This window comes from Ranitomeya variabilis, chromosome 4 (assembly GCF_051348905.1).
Source record: "Ranitomeya variabilis isolate aRanVar5 chromosome 4, aRanVar5.hap1, whole genome shotgun sequence".
Lineage (NCBI taxonomy): Eukaryota > Metazoa > Chordata > Amphibia > Anura > Dendrobatidae > Ranitomeya > Ranitomeya variabilis.
In genome coordinates, this window is record NC_135235.1 from 758,623,020 (window position 1) to 758,638,262 (window position 15,243).

Genomic DNA, 15,243 nt, shown 5'->3' on the forward strand with positions numbered 1-15,243 from the left:
GTATACTGTGTGGAGTTAGACTCAGCATATGTTGAAAATACTAGAGAAAAATCAGTTTTATTAGGCGTAGGTGTCACATTATATTCATCCAATACTACTAAATCTTCTGATTTTTGCTCTATATTAGTACTGGATGTGTCACCTGGCCTTATTGGTGTTGAATAATTCATGTATGCTTCCTCCTGTATGTGATCCCTTTGAAATTTTCTGATTTTCTTATTTATGATCTCCTTCTCAAGCATGCAGCTTATACCGACCTATCTGAAGGACACAGGTCACATTTTACAAATTCTTGAGAAGGTCGAGTGGAAATCCAATTACATTTTAGGGACTTTGGACATAAAGTCCCTATACACGGTCATTGACCAAAAGATGGGTTGTCACATTGCAGGCCATTTCCTCCAATTATTGGGTACATATCCTGAAAGACAGGTTTCATTCATTAAGGAATGTATTGACTTCATCCTACAACATAACTACTTCTGGTATGAAGGAGATTTCTTTTTACAAGTTTGGGGCACTGCGATGGGGCTCGCTTTGCCCCAAGCTACGCTAACCTGTTTGTAGCCAAGTGGGAGGAGTCCTACATTTATACCTCTGGTCAGCTGCGCCCAGGGCTAATCCTCTGGCGCAGATTTATCGATGATGTGTTGTTCATTTGGGATGGCCCAAGGATTGATCTGGATCAGTTCATTGCTAGTTTGAATGACAGCAACTTTGGGCTAGAATTCACACCAACAATTAGCAACACAAGTATTAACTTCCTGGACCTTAATGTATACATAAAAGACTCCCCGCTATACACCAAATCCTACCGCAAGGAAGTAGACACGAATAGTTTTATTAATATTATCAGCTGCCACTTGCCAGTGTGGCTCACTAATATCCCTAAGAGTCAGTATACACGGATCAGAAGAAATTGCACGACCCTGGAGGATTACAACACGGAATCAGAGGTCGCTCGTGACCCAACAATTCCTTGATAAAGGTTACCCATGCTCATTACTGGCACGAGCAAAACAGGAAGTGAGGGATCTATCAAGGAATTCCCTACTATATAGAGAAAAATCCACTAACCCAATTGTCATAAGTATGCGGGACCAAATTCACGATCTACCGTTTATCACCCAATACCATGCGGATCACCGCAAATTCAGGTCCATCATCCGCAAACATTGGTCCATTTTACAAGGGGACAAAATTATAGGGGACCATTTACCGACTGTCCCCAGGTTTATATTTAGGAAGGCCCGCTCATTGGGTAGCCTAATAGCTCCCACGATTAAATCTTTTGCCAACCAGGAACCATGTCCCGGCACCCATAAAGATATAAGGCCTGGGTTTACACCTTGTGGCAAGTGTTATGGCTGTAGGAATACCTCCTTCCAAAAAACGTGCTATTACACATTTACAGATACGGAGTCTGTGAAGGAGTTTAGGATTAAGGAGAGTATTACATGCTCTACTACAAAAGTCATCTACCTAATTGAGTGTCCATGTAAGAAACTATATGTGGGCCGTACCAAAAGGCCCCTTATGGTACGAATTAAGGAGCACTTGATGAACATCCAAAAAGGTTTTGCTGGTTTTGCTGGCGACCCACTCTCTCGTCATTTTTGCGAGAAACATAACAAATCCGCTAAAAATGTGCGCTTCCTTGGTATTCAAAAAATCCAACAGAACGAGAGGGGGCAATCTAATACAGGTCATGTCCAGGACTGAATCTAAATGGATTTTTTCCTTGGACTGCCTTGCACCAAAGGGCCTCAATTATGGGCTAGAATTGTATGCTTTTTAATTAGGACATGGGTACATATGGGTACCTTTCATTTTTATTATTATTTTTATCAGTGTCATTTTTCACTATTTTTATTAATCTTTTAAAAAAAAAAAAAAATTAACCATTAAATTAATAAAAATTGTTTTTAGTATGTATACATCTATATAAATATTCGCACCTATCCATCCGACGGTTGGTGTTTTTTCTTTTGCATATATATATATTTTTTCCCTTATACATGTATGTTTCTTATATATGCACTTTTTAGATACATTTCCGTTATTTCCTAGAATTGCCATCTGTCGTTTGGTAATTATTACCCCCTTTTAAGAAAATCTGCTGCAAAGTTCGTCTGTTATACATAATACACTTCAAGTAATCATTGTCCTACATACCAGTAATCATATTATGGGATACCATGGGAGTGTATATTAGTCATCCTATTTCACTGAGTAGATGGGTGGGGTCCTTTTTGGGGTGATTGACAGGGGACCAGTTCATATTCTCCGGAATCACCAGGGCGGGTAACCTTGACGAAGAAGGACGCTGTTCCTTTGAAACGCGTTGGTTACAACCTTGTCCCAGTGCTGCTCCGTAGTTCCCCAGCTGTGACGTCACACACTCAGTTCCCTGTCGGCCATTTTCCTTTGCGCTCGTATCCAGGGATGCCACCGGCCGGGGCTTTCCCTGGCTCTACGTAGCCTCCTCGCAGCACCCCTGTCTGGTGCACTTCCACGCTCGCTGACCCACTACCTCATCTACTTACTTAACGCCGGACACTCCATCCCACAGCCCCACACCCAGCCTCGCATTTGGCACCGTAGAGTCTGGACCCCGGCTGTGCACCATTACATCCACCGGTATACCCATTACCTTTCATGTGAAAATCACAGACTACAGGTACGTTTACCATCTATTCTGAGGGGTCGATTTCAATAGCACTGCCCACACATCAGTATATACCAGCTGTCCTGTTTTATCTGGTTATGTGTTGCTATTCAGCTATCTAAGGAATTCATTGATTTTAGGTGTCTATAGCCTTCAGGGGTTTGCGTTTCCCTACTATATGCCTTCATGTGCTGGTATATTGCACACATTTGGTTTTAGGTTGTTTTAGTCCTATCCCTTATGCGCGGTCTCAAACTGTTTTTGTCATTTATTTTTTTGGCTCAGGATTGGCGTACACCTGTTTTTGATTCCAGCTGCTAAGGGTATTGGTTACGTGATTTAGCGCTAGTGTGTTTATTATACAGATTATCTAGATATGTGGTGAGCACTTTGAACCCCCAAGTGCTTCACAGAAGTTTACAACGCAGAGCCGTGAAAATAAAAAATCATTTTTCTTTCCTCAAAAATGATGTTTTAGCAAACTATTTATTATTTTTACAGGGGTAACAGGAGAAATTGGACCCCAATAGTTGTTGCCCAGTTTGTCCTGAGTACGCTGATACCCCATATGTGGGGGTAAACCACTGTTTGGGCACACGTCGGAGCTCGGAAGGGAAGTAGTGACTTTTGAAATGCAGATTTTGATGGAATGGTCTGCGGGCATCACGTTGCATTTGCAGAGCCCCTGATGTGCCTAAACAGTAGAAAACCCCCACAAGTGACCCCATTTTGGAAACTAGACCCCCCAAGGAACTTATCTAGATGTGTGGTGAGCACTTTGAACGCCCAAGTGCTTCACAAAAGTTTATAACACAGAGCCGTGAAAATAAAAAATCATTTTTCTTTCCTCAAAAATTATGTATTAGCAAGCAATCTTTATTTTTGCAAGGGTAACAGGAGAAATTGGACCCCAATAGTTGTTGCCCAGTTTGTCCTGAGTATGCTTGTACCCCATATGTGGGGGTAAACCAGTTTGGGTGCACGTCAGGGTTCGGAAGGGAGGGAGCGCCATTTGACTTTTTGAACGCAAGATTGGCTGGAATCAATGGTGGTGCCATGTTGCGTTTGGAGACCCCTGATGTGCCTAAACAGTGGAAACCCCTCAATTCTAACTCCAACACTAACCCCAACACACCCCTAACCCTAATCCCAACTCTAGCCATAACTCTAGTCACAACCCTATCCCCAACACACCCCTAAACATAACTCTAACCCTAATCCCAACCCTAACCCTAATCCTAACCCTAAATCCCAACCCTAATCCTAACCCCAACCCTAACCACAACTTTAACCCCAACACACCCCTAACCATAACCCTAACCACAAGCCTATTCTTAATCCTATTTGCAACCCTAGCCCTAGTTCCAACCCTAACTCTAATTCCAACCCTAAGGCTATGTGTCCAAGTTGCGGATTCTTGTGAGATTTTTCCGTGCCATTTTTGAAAAATCCGCAGGTAAAAGGCACTGCGTTTTACCTGCAGATTTACAGCGGATTTCCAGTGTTTTTTATGTGGATTTCACCTGCGGATTCCTATTGAGGAACAGGTGTAAAACGCTGCAGAATCCACACAAAGAATTGACATGCTGCGGAAAATACAACGCAGCGTTTCCGCGTGGTATTTTCCGCACCATGCTCACAGCGGATTTGGTTTTCTATAGGTTTGCATGGTACTGCAGCCAAATCCGCACCATGTGCACATAGCCTAATTCTAACCCTAACCCTAGTTCTAACCCTAACCCTAGCCCTAACCCTAGTTCTAACCCTAACCTAGCCCTAACCCTAACCCTAGTTCTAACCCCAACCCTAGTGGGAAAAAAAAAATATTTTCTTAATTTTATTATTGTCCCTACGTATGGGGGTGATAAAGGGGGGGTTCATTTACTATTTTTTTTATTTTGATCACTGTGATAAAACCTATCACAATGATCAAAATGTACCTGGAACGAATCTGCCAGCCGGCAGATTCGGCGGGGGCACTGCGCCTGCGCCCGCCATTTTAGATGATGGCGGCGCCCATGGAGAAGACAGACGTACACCGGGAGGCTTGGTAAGTATGAGGGGGGATCGGAGCATGGGGGGTGGGATCGGAGCACGGGGGAGCGGACAGGAGGAGGGGGAGCTGACAGGCGGACGGAGGGGAGCAGATCACAGGATGGAGGACTGGGGAGGCAATCGGTGGCGATGGGGGGGCAGATCAGGGTTTCCAGCCATGGCCGATAATACTGCAGCATCGGCCATGGCTGGATTGTAATATTTCACCAGTTTTCATAGTGAAATATTATAAATCGCTCTGATTGGCTATTTCACCTTCAACAGCCAATCAGAGCGATCGTAGCCATGGGGGGGGGGGGTGAAGCCACCCCCTGGGCTGAAGTACCACTCCCCCTGTCCCTGCAGATCAAGTGAAATTGGAGTTAACCCTTTCACCCGATCTGCAGGGACGCGATCCCTCCATGACGCCACATACGCGTCACAGGTTGGATTGGCACCAACTTTCATGATGCCTACATGGTGTCACAGTTCGGGAAGGGGTTAAGATCCTGTGTTCAGGACAGTGGATTTCCAGTGCAGCTATGATTGACTCTGGTGCAGGTGGCAATTTCATGGATATCGCATTTGCCAAGGAACATGGTATTGAAATTCAGCAAAGAGCCTCTCCAATTACCATGGAAAAAGTGGATTGGTCACCTTTAATCTCTGGGCCTGTGGATCAGGAGACCGTACCCCTTGAAATTTTGTTGGAGCCTAATCATCAGGAGCAACTTTCTTTCTTGCTAATTTCTTCTCCTCATTTTCCTGTGATTTTAGGCATTCCTTGGTTGCGTTCTCAGAACCCAATTATCAACTGGGAGACCAAGAAGATTATCTTTCCAACAAGGAACAACTCAGCATTAACAGAAGCTGTCCCTGAGTCCATGGCTACGGAACCACATGTACAGGTATTTACTTTACCTTCAGCATATAAAGAGTTCTCTGACATTTGTGTCAAGAAGAATGCAGATCAGCTTCCTCCACACAGGCATTATGACTGTCCCATTGAGCTGCTTCCTGGGGCAGCTATTCCTTTTGGTAACGTATACCCTTTGGTGACACCTGAGCTTCAAGCCTTAAAGGAGTATATTGATGAAAATCTGGCCAAAGGCTTCATAAGTCCTTCTTCCTCACCAACATGGGCACCTATATTTTGTGTAAAAAAGAAGGATGGGACCCTGAGACCCTGTGTTGACTATCGGGAACTCAATAAGGTAACCATACCGTTACCCTTTGCCTCTGATTCCTAAATTACTGGAAAGAGTCCGCCATGCTAAGGTGTTCTCTAAACTGGATCTTCGTGGGGCTTATAATTTGGTGCGTAGTCGTCCAGGGGATGAGTGGAAGACAGCATTCAGATGCCGGTATGGACACTTTGAATATCTTGTGATGCCCTTCGGGCTTTGTAACGCCCCTGCAACGTTTTAACACCTTGCTAATGACATTTTCAGAGATTTGTTGGACCAGTTTGTGGTGATCTATTTGGACGATATACTAATCTTTTCTGACTCTCTACAGGAACTGGAAGAACATGTCAAAACTGTTTTAAGACATCTGAAAGAGAACCATCTGTATATTAAGCCAGAGAAATGTGAGTTCCATCGTTCTGAGATACAGTTCTTAGGTTATATCATCTCTCCCCACTGGCTGAACATGGAATCTGGTAAGATTCAGGCTATCCTTGACTGGCCGGTACCCAAGAACGTTAAGGAGGTCCAACATTTTATTGGTTTTGCAAATTTCTACAGATGCTTTATTTGAAATTTTTCTGATATTGTCCGTCCCATTACTTCCTTGACAAAGAAGGAAAAGCCCTTTAAGTGGTCATCACAGGCTCAAAAAGCTTTTGATCTGCTTAAGATCTGTTTCACCTCAGCACCGCTGTTGATACACCCAGATCCAACACTATCTTTCTTTGTGGAGGTAGACTAACCTCAGCAGAGAAGAATTACGACATGGGAGACAAGGAATTGTTGGTTATTATTGCGGCTTTCAAAGAATGGAGGCATCATCTGCAAGGAGCTGCACAACAGATTATAGTGCTAACTGACCATCGCAATTTAGAGTTCCTTAGATCCGCTAGATGTCTTTCTCCTCGTCAGGCTCGTTGGAACTTATTTTTAAATCAATTTAACTTTGTTATCTCGTACCGTCCAGGTTCTCGTAATGGGAAGGCTGATGTTTTATCCCGAATCCATGCTGCGGATTCCGTACCTGGAGCCCCGTCCAAGACCATTCTATCTGATGCCAATTATCCACGATCAGGACTTGTGGAAGGAGTGCAGGGAGGCCTATGAAGGTGATGTATTTCTGGCCAACCCAACTGTGGATATTAATTTTGTCTTTAAGGGTGGTATGTGGTTCAGAGATCGACGTATCTACGTCCCTGAGGTCATCCGTTTGCAGATCCTCAAGTTGGTACATGTCTCCAAGTTGGCTGGTCACAGGGGGGTACAGAAGACACAAGAGTTCCTAAGCAGATTCTTCTGGTGGCCAACTTGCCTGAAGGATACCAAGGACTATGTTCTCTCTTGCGAGGTATGTGCTCGTTACAAGACTCCTCATGTGGCACCTACGGGTCTTCTACAACCATTACCTGTTCTGTCCTGCCCTTGGGGGTCTATATCAATGGACTTTATTGTGGAGCTGCCTACATCGGGGGGCATGAATACAATCATGGTGGTAGTTGATCGCCTGACTAAAGCTGCTCATTTTGTTCCGTGCACCGGCCTCCCCTCAGCTAAAGATACAGTGAACTTGGTTATCAAGAATGTCTTTCGGTTGCATGGAGTTCCAGACGAGATCATCTCTGACCGTGGAGTGCAGTTCACTTCAAGATTCTGGAAGGGGTTTTGTGTTATGATCCCAGTGGCGGAGGATCCGAAAACCTGACCTGCTAAGTACTAAACAATAGACCAGCTCTGGGGTAGTGGTAACTGGACTAAAATTCAGAAACTTAGATCTATCTCCAGAAAATAACTCAGGAATAGGTATTTTTGGCTCTGACATAGGACTGTGAACAACAAAATCCTGAATACTTTGTACCCTTGCAGCAAGATGATCAACACTAGAAGTCAAACTTTGAATATCCATGTCTGCAGCTGAACTCAAAGCCACACAAAGATTAAGGGGAGGAGAGAAGCTAGACAAGCTAGACACACTGCAGCAGAGGAGGAGGAAAAAAAAAACTCCAGGCTTCTCTTTATCCCGCTTTTGCAATGCATTAACACTTGGCCTGCTGTACTGTTATGATCCCAGTGGCGGAGGATCCCAAAACCTGACCTGCTAAGTACTAAACAATAGACCAGCTCTGGGGTGGTGGTAACTGGACTGACCGCATACCTGATCCTAACCACACACAACTATAGGTAGCCGTGGAACGTGCCTAAAATCCTAGACGTCTCGTCACTACCTGAGGAACTGACTACTCCTAGAGAGAAAGCAAGACCTCCCTTGCCTCAGACAAATGATCCCCAAGATATAGAAAAGCCCCCCACAGATAATAACGGTTAGTTAAGGGGAAAGTACAAACACAGAGATGAATCAGATTTAGCAAAGGAGGCCCGCTAATACTAGATAGCAGAAAATAGAAAAGGGATCTATGTGGTCAGTAAAAAACCCTCTAAAAATCCACTCAGAGAATGCGCGAGCCCCTCACACCAGCTAACGGTGTGAGGGGAGCAAGTCTGAACCCCAGAGCTACCAGCAAGCAAGAAATCACATGTTAGCAAGCTGGATTAAACTCATCATACACAGAGCACATATTGATAACTGATGAGAAAACAAAACTGAAAAGCAAAACTTAGCTTGTCTTGGAAAGACTGAGACCAAACGTAGTCAGATGAAATCAGAATAGGTCTGAACACATTGACAGCAGGCAACAAGTGAAGTTGCAGATGAGCTAAATAGAAAACCTCACTGGTGGATAATGAGACAGCTGATCCTGCCTCAAACCCGCAGGAAGATAAACAAAACCACCAGAGGGAGCCCAAAGACAACACTCACACAGTACCAGTTGTGACCACAAGAGGGAGCCCACTAACAGAGTTCACAACAGTACCCCCTCCTTGAGGAGGGGTCACCAAACCCTCATCAAAACCCCCAGGGCGATCAGGATGAGCTACATGGAAGGCACGAACCAGATCGGCCGCATGAACATCAGAGGCGACAACCCAGGAATTATCTTCCTGACCATAGCCCTTCCACTTAACCAAATACTGAAGACTCCGTCTTGAAATACGAGAATCCAAGATCTTCTCCACCACGTACTCCAATTCTCCCTCAACCAGCACCGGGGCAGGAGGCTCAACCGAAGGAACCACAGGCACCACATACCTCCACAACAATGACCTATGGAACACATTATGAATGGCAAACGATACTGGGAGGTCCAAACGAAATAACACAGGGTTAATAACTTCCAAAATCTTATAAGGACCGATGAACCGAGGCTTGAACTTAGGAGAAGAAACCTTCATCGGGACAAAACGAGAAGACAACCACACCAAATCCCCAACACAAAGTCGGGGACCCACACAGCGACGGCGGTTGGCAAAGCGCTGAGCCTTCTCTTGTGACAACTTCAAGTTGTCCACCACATGGTTCCAAATCCGCTGCAACCTATCCACCACAGAATCCACCCCAGGGCAGTCAGAAGACTCCACCTGAGCCGAGGAAAAACGAGGATGAAAACCAGAATTACAAAAAAAAGGCGAAACCAAAGTAGCAGAACTAGCCCGATTGTTAAGGGCAAACTCGGCCAATGGCAAAAAGGTTACCCAATCATCCTGATCAGCAGAAACAAAACATCTCAAATAGGTCTCCAAGGTCTGATTAGTTCGCTCAGTTTGGCCATTCGTCTGAGGATGGAAGGCTGACGAAAAAGACAACTCAATGAATGCCCATCTTAGCACAAAAGGTCCGCCAAAACCTGGACACAAACTGAGATCCTCTGTCAGACACAATGTTTTCAGGAATCCCGTGCAAACGAACCACATTCTGAAAAAACAGCGGAATCAAATCAGAAGATGAAGGCAACTTAGGCAAGGGCACCAAATGGACCATTTTAGAGAAACGATCACAAACAACCCAGATGACAGTCATTCTCTGAGAGACAGGAAGGTCCGAAATAAAATCCATGGAAATGTGCGTCCAAGGCCTCTTCGGAACAGGCAAGGGCAAAAGCAACCCGCTGGCACGAGAACAGCAAGGTTTAGCCCGAGCACAAACCCCACAGGACTGCACAAAGGAACGCACATCCCGCGACAAAGAAGGCCACCAAAAGGACCTGGCCACCAACTCTCTGGTACCAAAAATTCCAGGATGACCTGCCAAGACTGAGGAATGAACCTCGGAGATAACTCTGCTGGTCCATCTATCTGGGACAAACAGTCTCCCTGGTGGGCACCGGTCAGGTCTGTCTGCCTGAAATTTCTGCAGCACGCGTCGTAAATCTGGGGAAATAGCAGACACAATCACCCCCTCTCTGAGAATACCAGCCGGCTCAGAATATCCAGGGGAGTCAGGCACAAAACTCGTAGAAAGAGCATCAGCCTTCACATTCTTCGAACCAGGCAGGTACGAGACCACAAAATTGAAGCGAGAGAAAAACAACGACCAGCGAGCCGGTCTAGGATTCAGGCGCTTGGCAGACTCAAGATAAATCAGATTCTTGTGATCAGTCAAGACCACCACACGATGCTTAGCTCCCTTGAGCCAATGTCTCCATTCCTCAAATGCCCACTTCATCGCCAACAACTCCCGATTACCAACATCATAATTCCGCTCGGCAGGCGAAAACTTTCTTGAAAAGAAAGCACATGGCCTCATCACAGTGCCATCAGAGCTTCTCTGCGACAAAACAGCTCCTGCTCCAATCTCCGAAGCATCCACCTCGACCTGGAAAGGAAGAGAGACATCTGGCTGACACAAGACTGGAGCAGAAGAAAACCGGCGCTTCAGCTCCCGAAAAGCCTCCACAGCCGCAGGAGACCAATTAGTCACATCAGAACCCTTCTTGGTCAAATCCGTCAAAGGCTTAACAACACCAGAAAAATTGGCGATGAAGCGACGGTAAAAATTAGCAAAACCCAAGAACTTCTGAAGACTCTTAACAGATGTAGGCTGAGTCCAGTCATGAATAGCCTGGACCTTATCTGGGTCCATCTCAATAGCAGAAGGAGAAAAAATGAAACCCAAAAAAGAAACCTTCTGGACTCCAAAAAGACATTTTGAGCCCTTCACAAATAAGGCATTAGCCCGCAGGACCTGAAATACCATCCTGACATGCTTCACATGGGACTCCCAATCATCAGAAAAGACCAAAATATCATCCAGATACACAATCATGAACTTATCCAGATATTCACGGAAGATGTCATGCATGAATGATTGAAACACAGAAGGAGCATTAGAGAGTCCAAAAGGTATCACCAAGTACTCAAAACGGCCTTCGGGCGTATTAAATGCTGTTTTCCATTCATCGCCCTGCTTGATACGCACAAGGTTATACGCACCACGAAGATCTATCTTGGTGAACCAACTAGAACCCCTAATCCGGGCAAACAAATCAGATAACAAAGGCAAAGGATACTGAAATTTGACCGTGATTTTATTTAGAAGGCGATAATCAATACAAGGTCTCAGCGAACCATCCTTCTTAGCCACAAAAAAGAACCCCGCACCAAGAGGAGAAGAGGACGGGCGAATAAGTCCCTTCTCAAGAGACTCCTTTATATAACTCCGCATAGCAGCATTTTCTGGCACAGACAAATTAAAAAGTCGTCCCTTAGAGAACTTACTACCAGGAATCAAATTTATAGCACAATCACAATCCCTATGAGGAGGTAGGGAACTGAGTTTGGGCTCATCAAATACATCCTGGTACTCTGACAAAAATGCAGGGACTTCAAAAGGAGTGGAAGAAGCAATTTACACCAAAGGAGCATCGTCATGAATACCCTGGCAACCCCAACTTAACACAGACATTGGTTTCCAATCCAGTACTGGATTATGAGTCTGTAACCATGGCAGACCCAAAACTACAACATCATGCAGATTATGCAACACAAGAAAGCGAATCACCTCCTGATGCACAGGAGTCATGCACATGGTCACCTGAGTCCAGTACTGAGGTTTATTCTTGGCCAATGGTGTAGCATCAATTCCCCTCAGAGGAATAGGGAATTTTAATGGCTCCAAGACAAAACCACAGCGCTTGGCAAATGACAAATCCATTAGACTCAGGGCAGCACCCGAGTCCACAAAAGCCATAACCGGGTAGGAAGACAGGGAACAAATCAAAGTAACAGACAAAATGAACTTAGACTGTAAAGTACCGATGGTGACAGATTTATCGATCTTTTTTGTGCGTTTAGAGCATGCTGAGATAACATGAGTAGAGTCACCACAGTAAAAACACAACCCATTTTGACGTCTATAATTTTGCCGTTCATTTCTGGTCAGAATTCTATCACATTGCATAGACTCAGGTCTCTGCTCAGAAAACACCGCCAAATGGTGCGCTGGTTTGCGCTCCCGCAAACGCCGATCAATCTGAACGGCCAAAGTCATGGAATCATTCAGACTAACAGGCGTGGGGAACCCCACCATGACATCTTTAATGGCTTCAGAAAGACCTTTTCTGAAATTTGCAGCCAGAGCACACTCATTCCATTGAGTAAGCACTGACCACTTACGAAATTTCTGACAATACACCTCTACTTCATCTTGACCCTGAGAGAGAGCCAACAAAGCCTTTTCTGCCTGGCTCTCAAGATTAGGTTCCTCATAGAGCATTCCAAGCGCCAGGAAAAACGCATCCACATTAAGCAATGCAGGATCTCCTGGCGCCAGTGCGAAGGCCCAATCCTGAAGGTCGCCACGCAAGAAGGTAATAACAATTTTAACCTGCTGAGCGGAATCACCAGAGGAACGAGGTTTCAAAGAGAGAAACAACTTACAATTGTTCTTAAAATTCAGAAACTTAGATCTATCTCCAGAAAATAACTCAGGAATAGGTATTTTTGGCTCTGACATAGGACTGTGAACAACAAAATCCTGAATACTTTGTACCCTTGCAGCAAGATGATCAACACTAGAAGTCAAACTTTGAATATCCATGTCTGCAGCTGAACTCAAAGCCACACAAAGATTAAGGGGAGGAGAGAAGCTAGACAAGCTAGACACACTGCAGCAGAGGAGGAGGAAAAAAAAAACTCCAGGCTTCTCTTTATCCCGCTTCTGCAATGCATTAACACTTGGCCTGCTGTACTGTTATGATCCCAGTGGCGGAGGATCCGAAAACCTGACCTGCTAAGTACTAAACAATAGACCAGCTCTGGGGTGGTGGTAACTGGACTGACCGCATACCTGATCCTAACCACACACAACTATAGGTAGCCGTGGAACGTGCCTAAAATCCTAGACGTCTCGTCACGGCCTGAGGAACTGACTACTCCTAGAGAGAAAGCAAGACCTCCCTTGCCTCAGAGAAATGATCCCCAAGATATAGAAAAGCCCCCCACAGATAATAACTGTGAGTTAAGGGGAAAGTACAAACACAGAGATGAATCAGATTTAGCAAAGGAGGCCCGCTAAGGCTACGTTCACATTTGCGGTCAGCGCCGCAGCGGCGCCGCATGCGTCATGCGCCCCTATATTTAACATGGGGGCGCATGGACATGCGTTGTGCTGCGTTTTGCGCCGCATGGCCGCAAGCGTTGGACGCAAGAAACGCATCAAGTTGCATTTTTTTTGCGTCCAACTTTCGGCCAAAAACGACGCATGCGGCGCAAAACGCAGCGTTTTAGCGTGCGTTTTGCCGCGTTTTTGTTTGCGTTGTGCGCTGCGGCGCCGACGCTGCGGCGCACAACGCAAATGTGAACGTAGCCTTATACTAGATAGCAGAAAATAGAAAAGGGATCTATGCGGTCAGTAAAAAACCCTCTAAAAATCCACTCAGAGAATGCGCGAGCCCCTCACACCAGCTAACGGTGTGAGGGGAGCAAGTCTGAACCCCAGAGCTACCAGCAAGCAAGAAATCACATGTTAGCAAGCTGGATTAAACTCATCATACACAGAGCACATATTGATAACTGATGAGAAAACAAAACTGAAAAGCAAAACTTAGCTTGTCTTGGAAAGACTGAGACCAAACGTAGTCAGATGAAATCAGAATAGGTCTGAACACATTGACAGCAGGCAACAAGTGAAGTTGCAGCTGAGCTAAATAGAAAACCTCACTGGTGGATAACGAGACAGCTGATCCTACCTCAAACCCGCAGGAAGATAAACAAAACCACCAGAGGGAGCCCAAAGACAACACTCACACAGTACCAGTTGTGACCACAAGAGGGAGCCCACTAACAGAGTTCACAACAGTTTTGCTCTGCATTCAATATTAATGTCTGTCTCTCTTCTGCTTACCATCCCCAGACAAATGGTCAGACTGAGCATACCAACCAGATGCTGGAACAATATCTAAGATGCTATGTCAGCCATCTCCAGAATGATTGGTTGGAGTTGCTGCTGTTAGCCGAATTTGCATATAACAATTCTCAGAGCGCCTCCACTAAATTTTCACCTTTCTTTGCCAATCTGGGTTATCATCCGTGTATCTTACCTAGGTCTCCAATTAATTCTCCGGTTCCGGCAGTGGAGGAAAGGCTGACTGCAATGAGGCAAAATCTTTAGGTTCTGAAGGAATCCCTGACCACAGCTCAAGAACGTTATAAGAGATCGGCTGATAGATTCCATAAACCTGCACCCATGTTCAAGGTAGGAGATTCCGTGTGGTTAGCAACTAAGAATCTGAAGTTAAACGTTCCTTCACAAAAACTTGGACAGAAATTCATTGGCCCTATCAAGATCAACAATATTGTGAGCTCTGTGGCCTGCCGGCTGAAGCTGCCTAGGACTATGAAGGTACACCCAGTTTTTCATGTATCTTTACTAAAGCCTGTATCTCCTAATACCTTCCAGGGACATGCTGTGCCACCTCCGCAGCCTGTGATGATTAATGGGCAAGAACAATTTGTGGTGGAGGAAATTGTTGATTCCAGAATTCGCAGGAATCGGCTCCAATGTCTGATATGATGGCAGGGATATCCCCCTGAGGAAGACTCTTGGAAACCTGTGGAAAACATCAATGCCCAACAGAAGATTTCTCGTTTTCATGAGAGATTCCCTGAGAAACCAGGTCCAGGATCGTCCTGAGGCCGCTTCTAAGGGGGGAGTAATGTCAGGGCTCTGAACATTTTTTATTACCTTTTTGTGCATTACTGCCCTATTCCAAGATGGCGTTTTTGGTCTCATGTGCACTGTGTCTTCCTGCTATAAAACTCCACCCCAGCCTTCAGTCTGTTCTAGAGTATTCTGCCTTGCATCCAGCTCCTGACCTCTGGTGACTCCCTGGCTATATACCTGCTCCTGTGAACCTGTGGGGTTATCTTGCTACTCTGCTCTGAGTTCCTGCTGCATACACCAGTTCCAGTAATCCTCCTTCATCTGCTGCTTGTGTTGACTTCCATCTGCATTTGCTG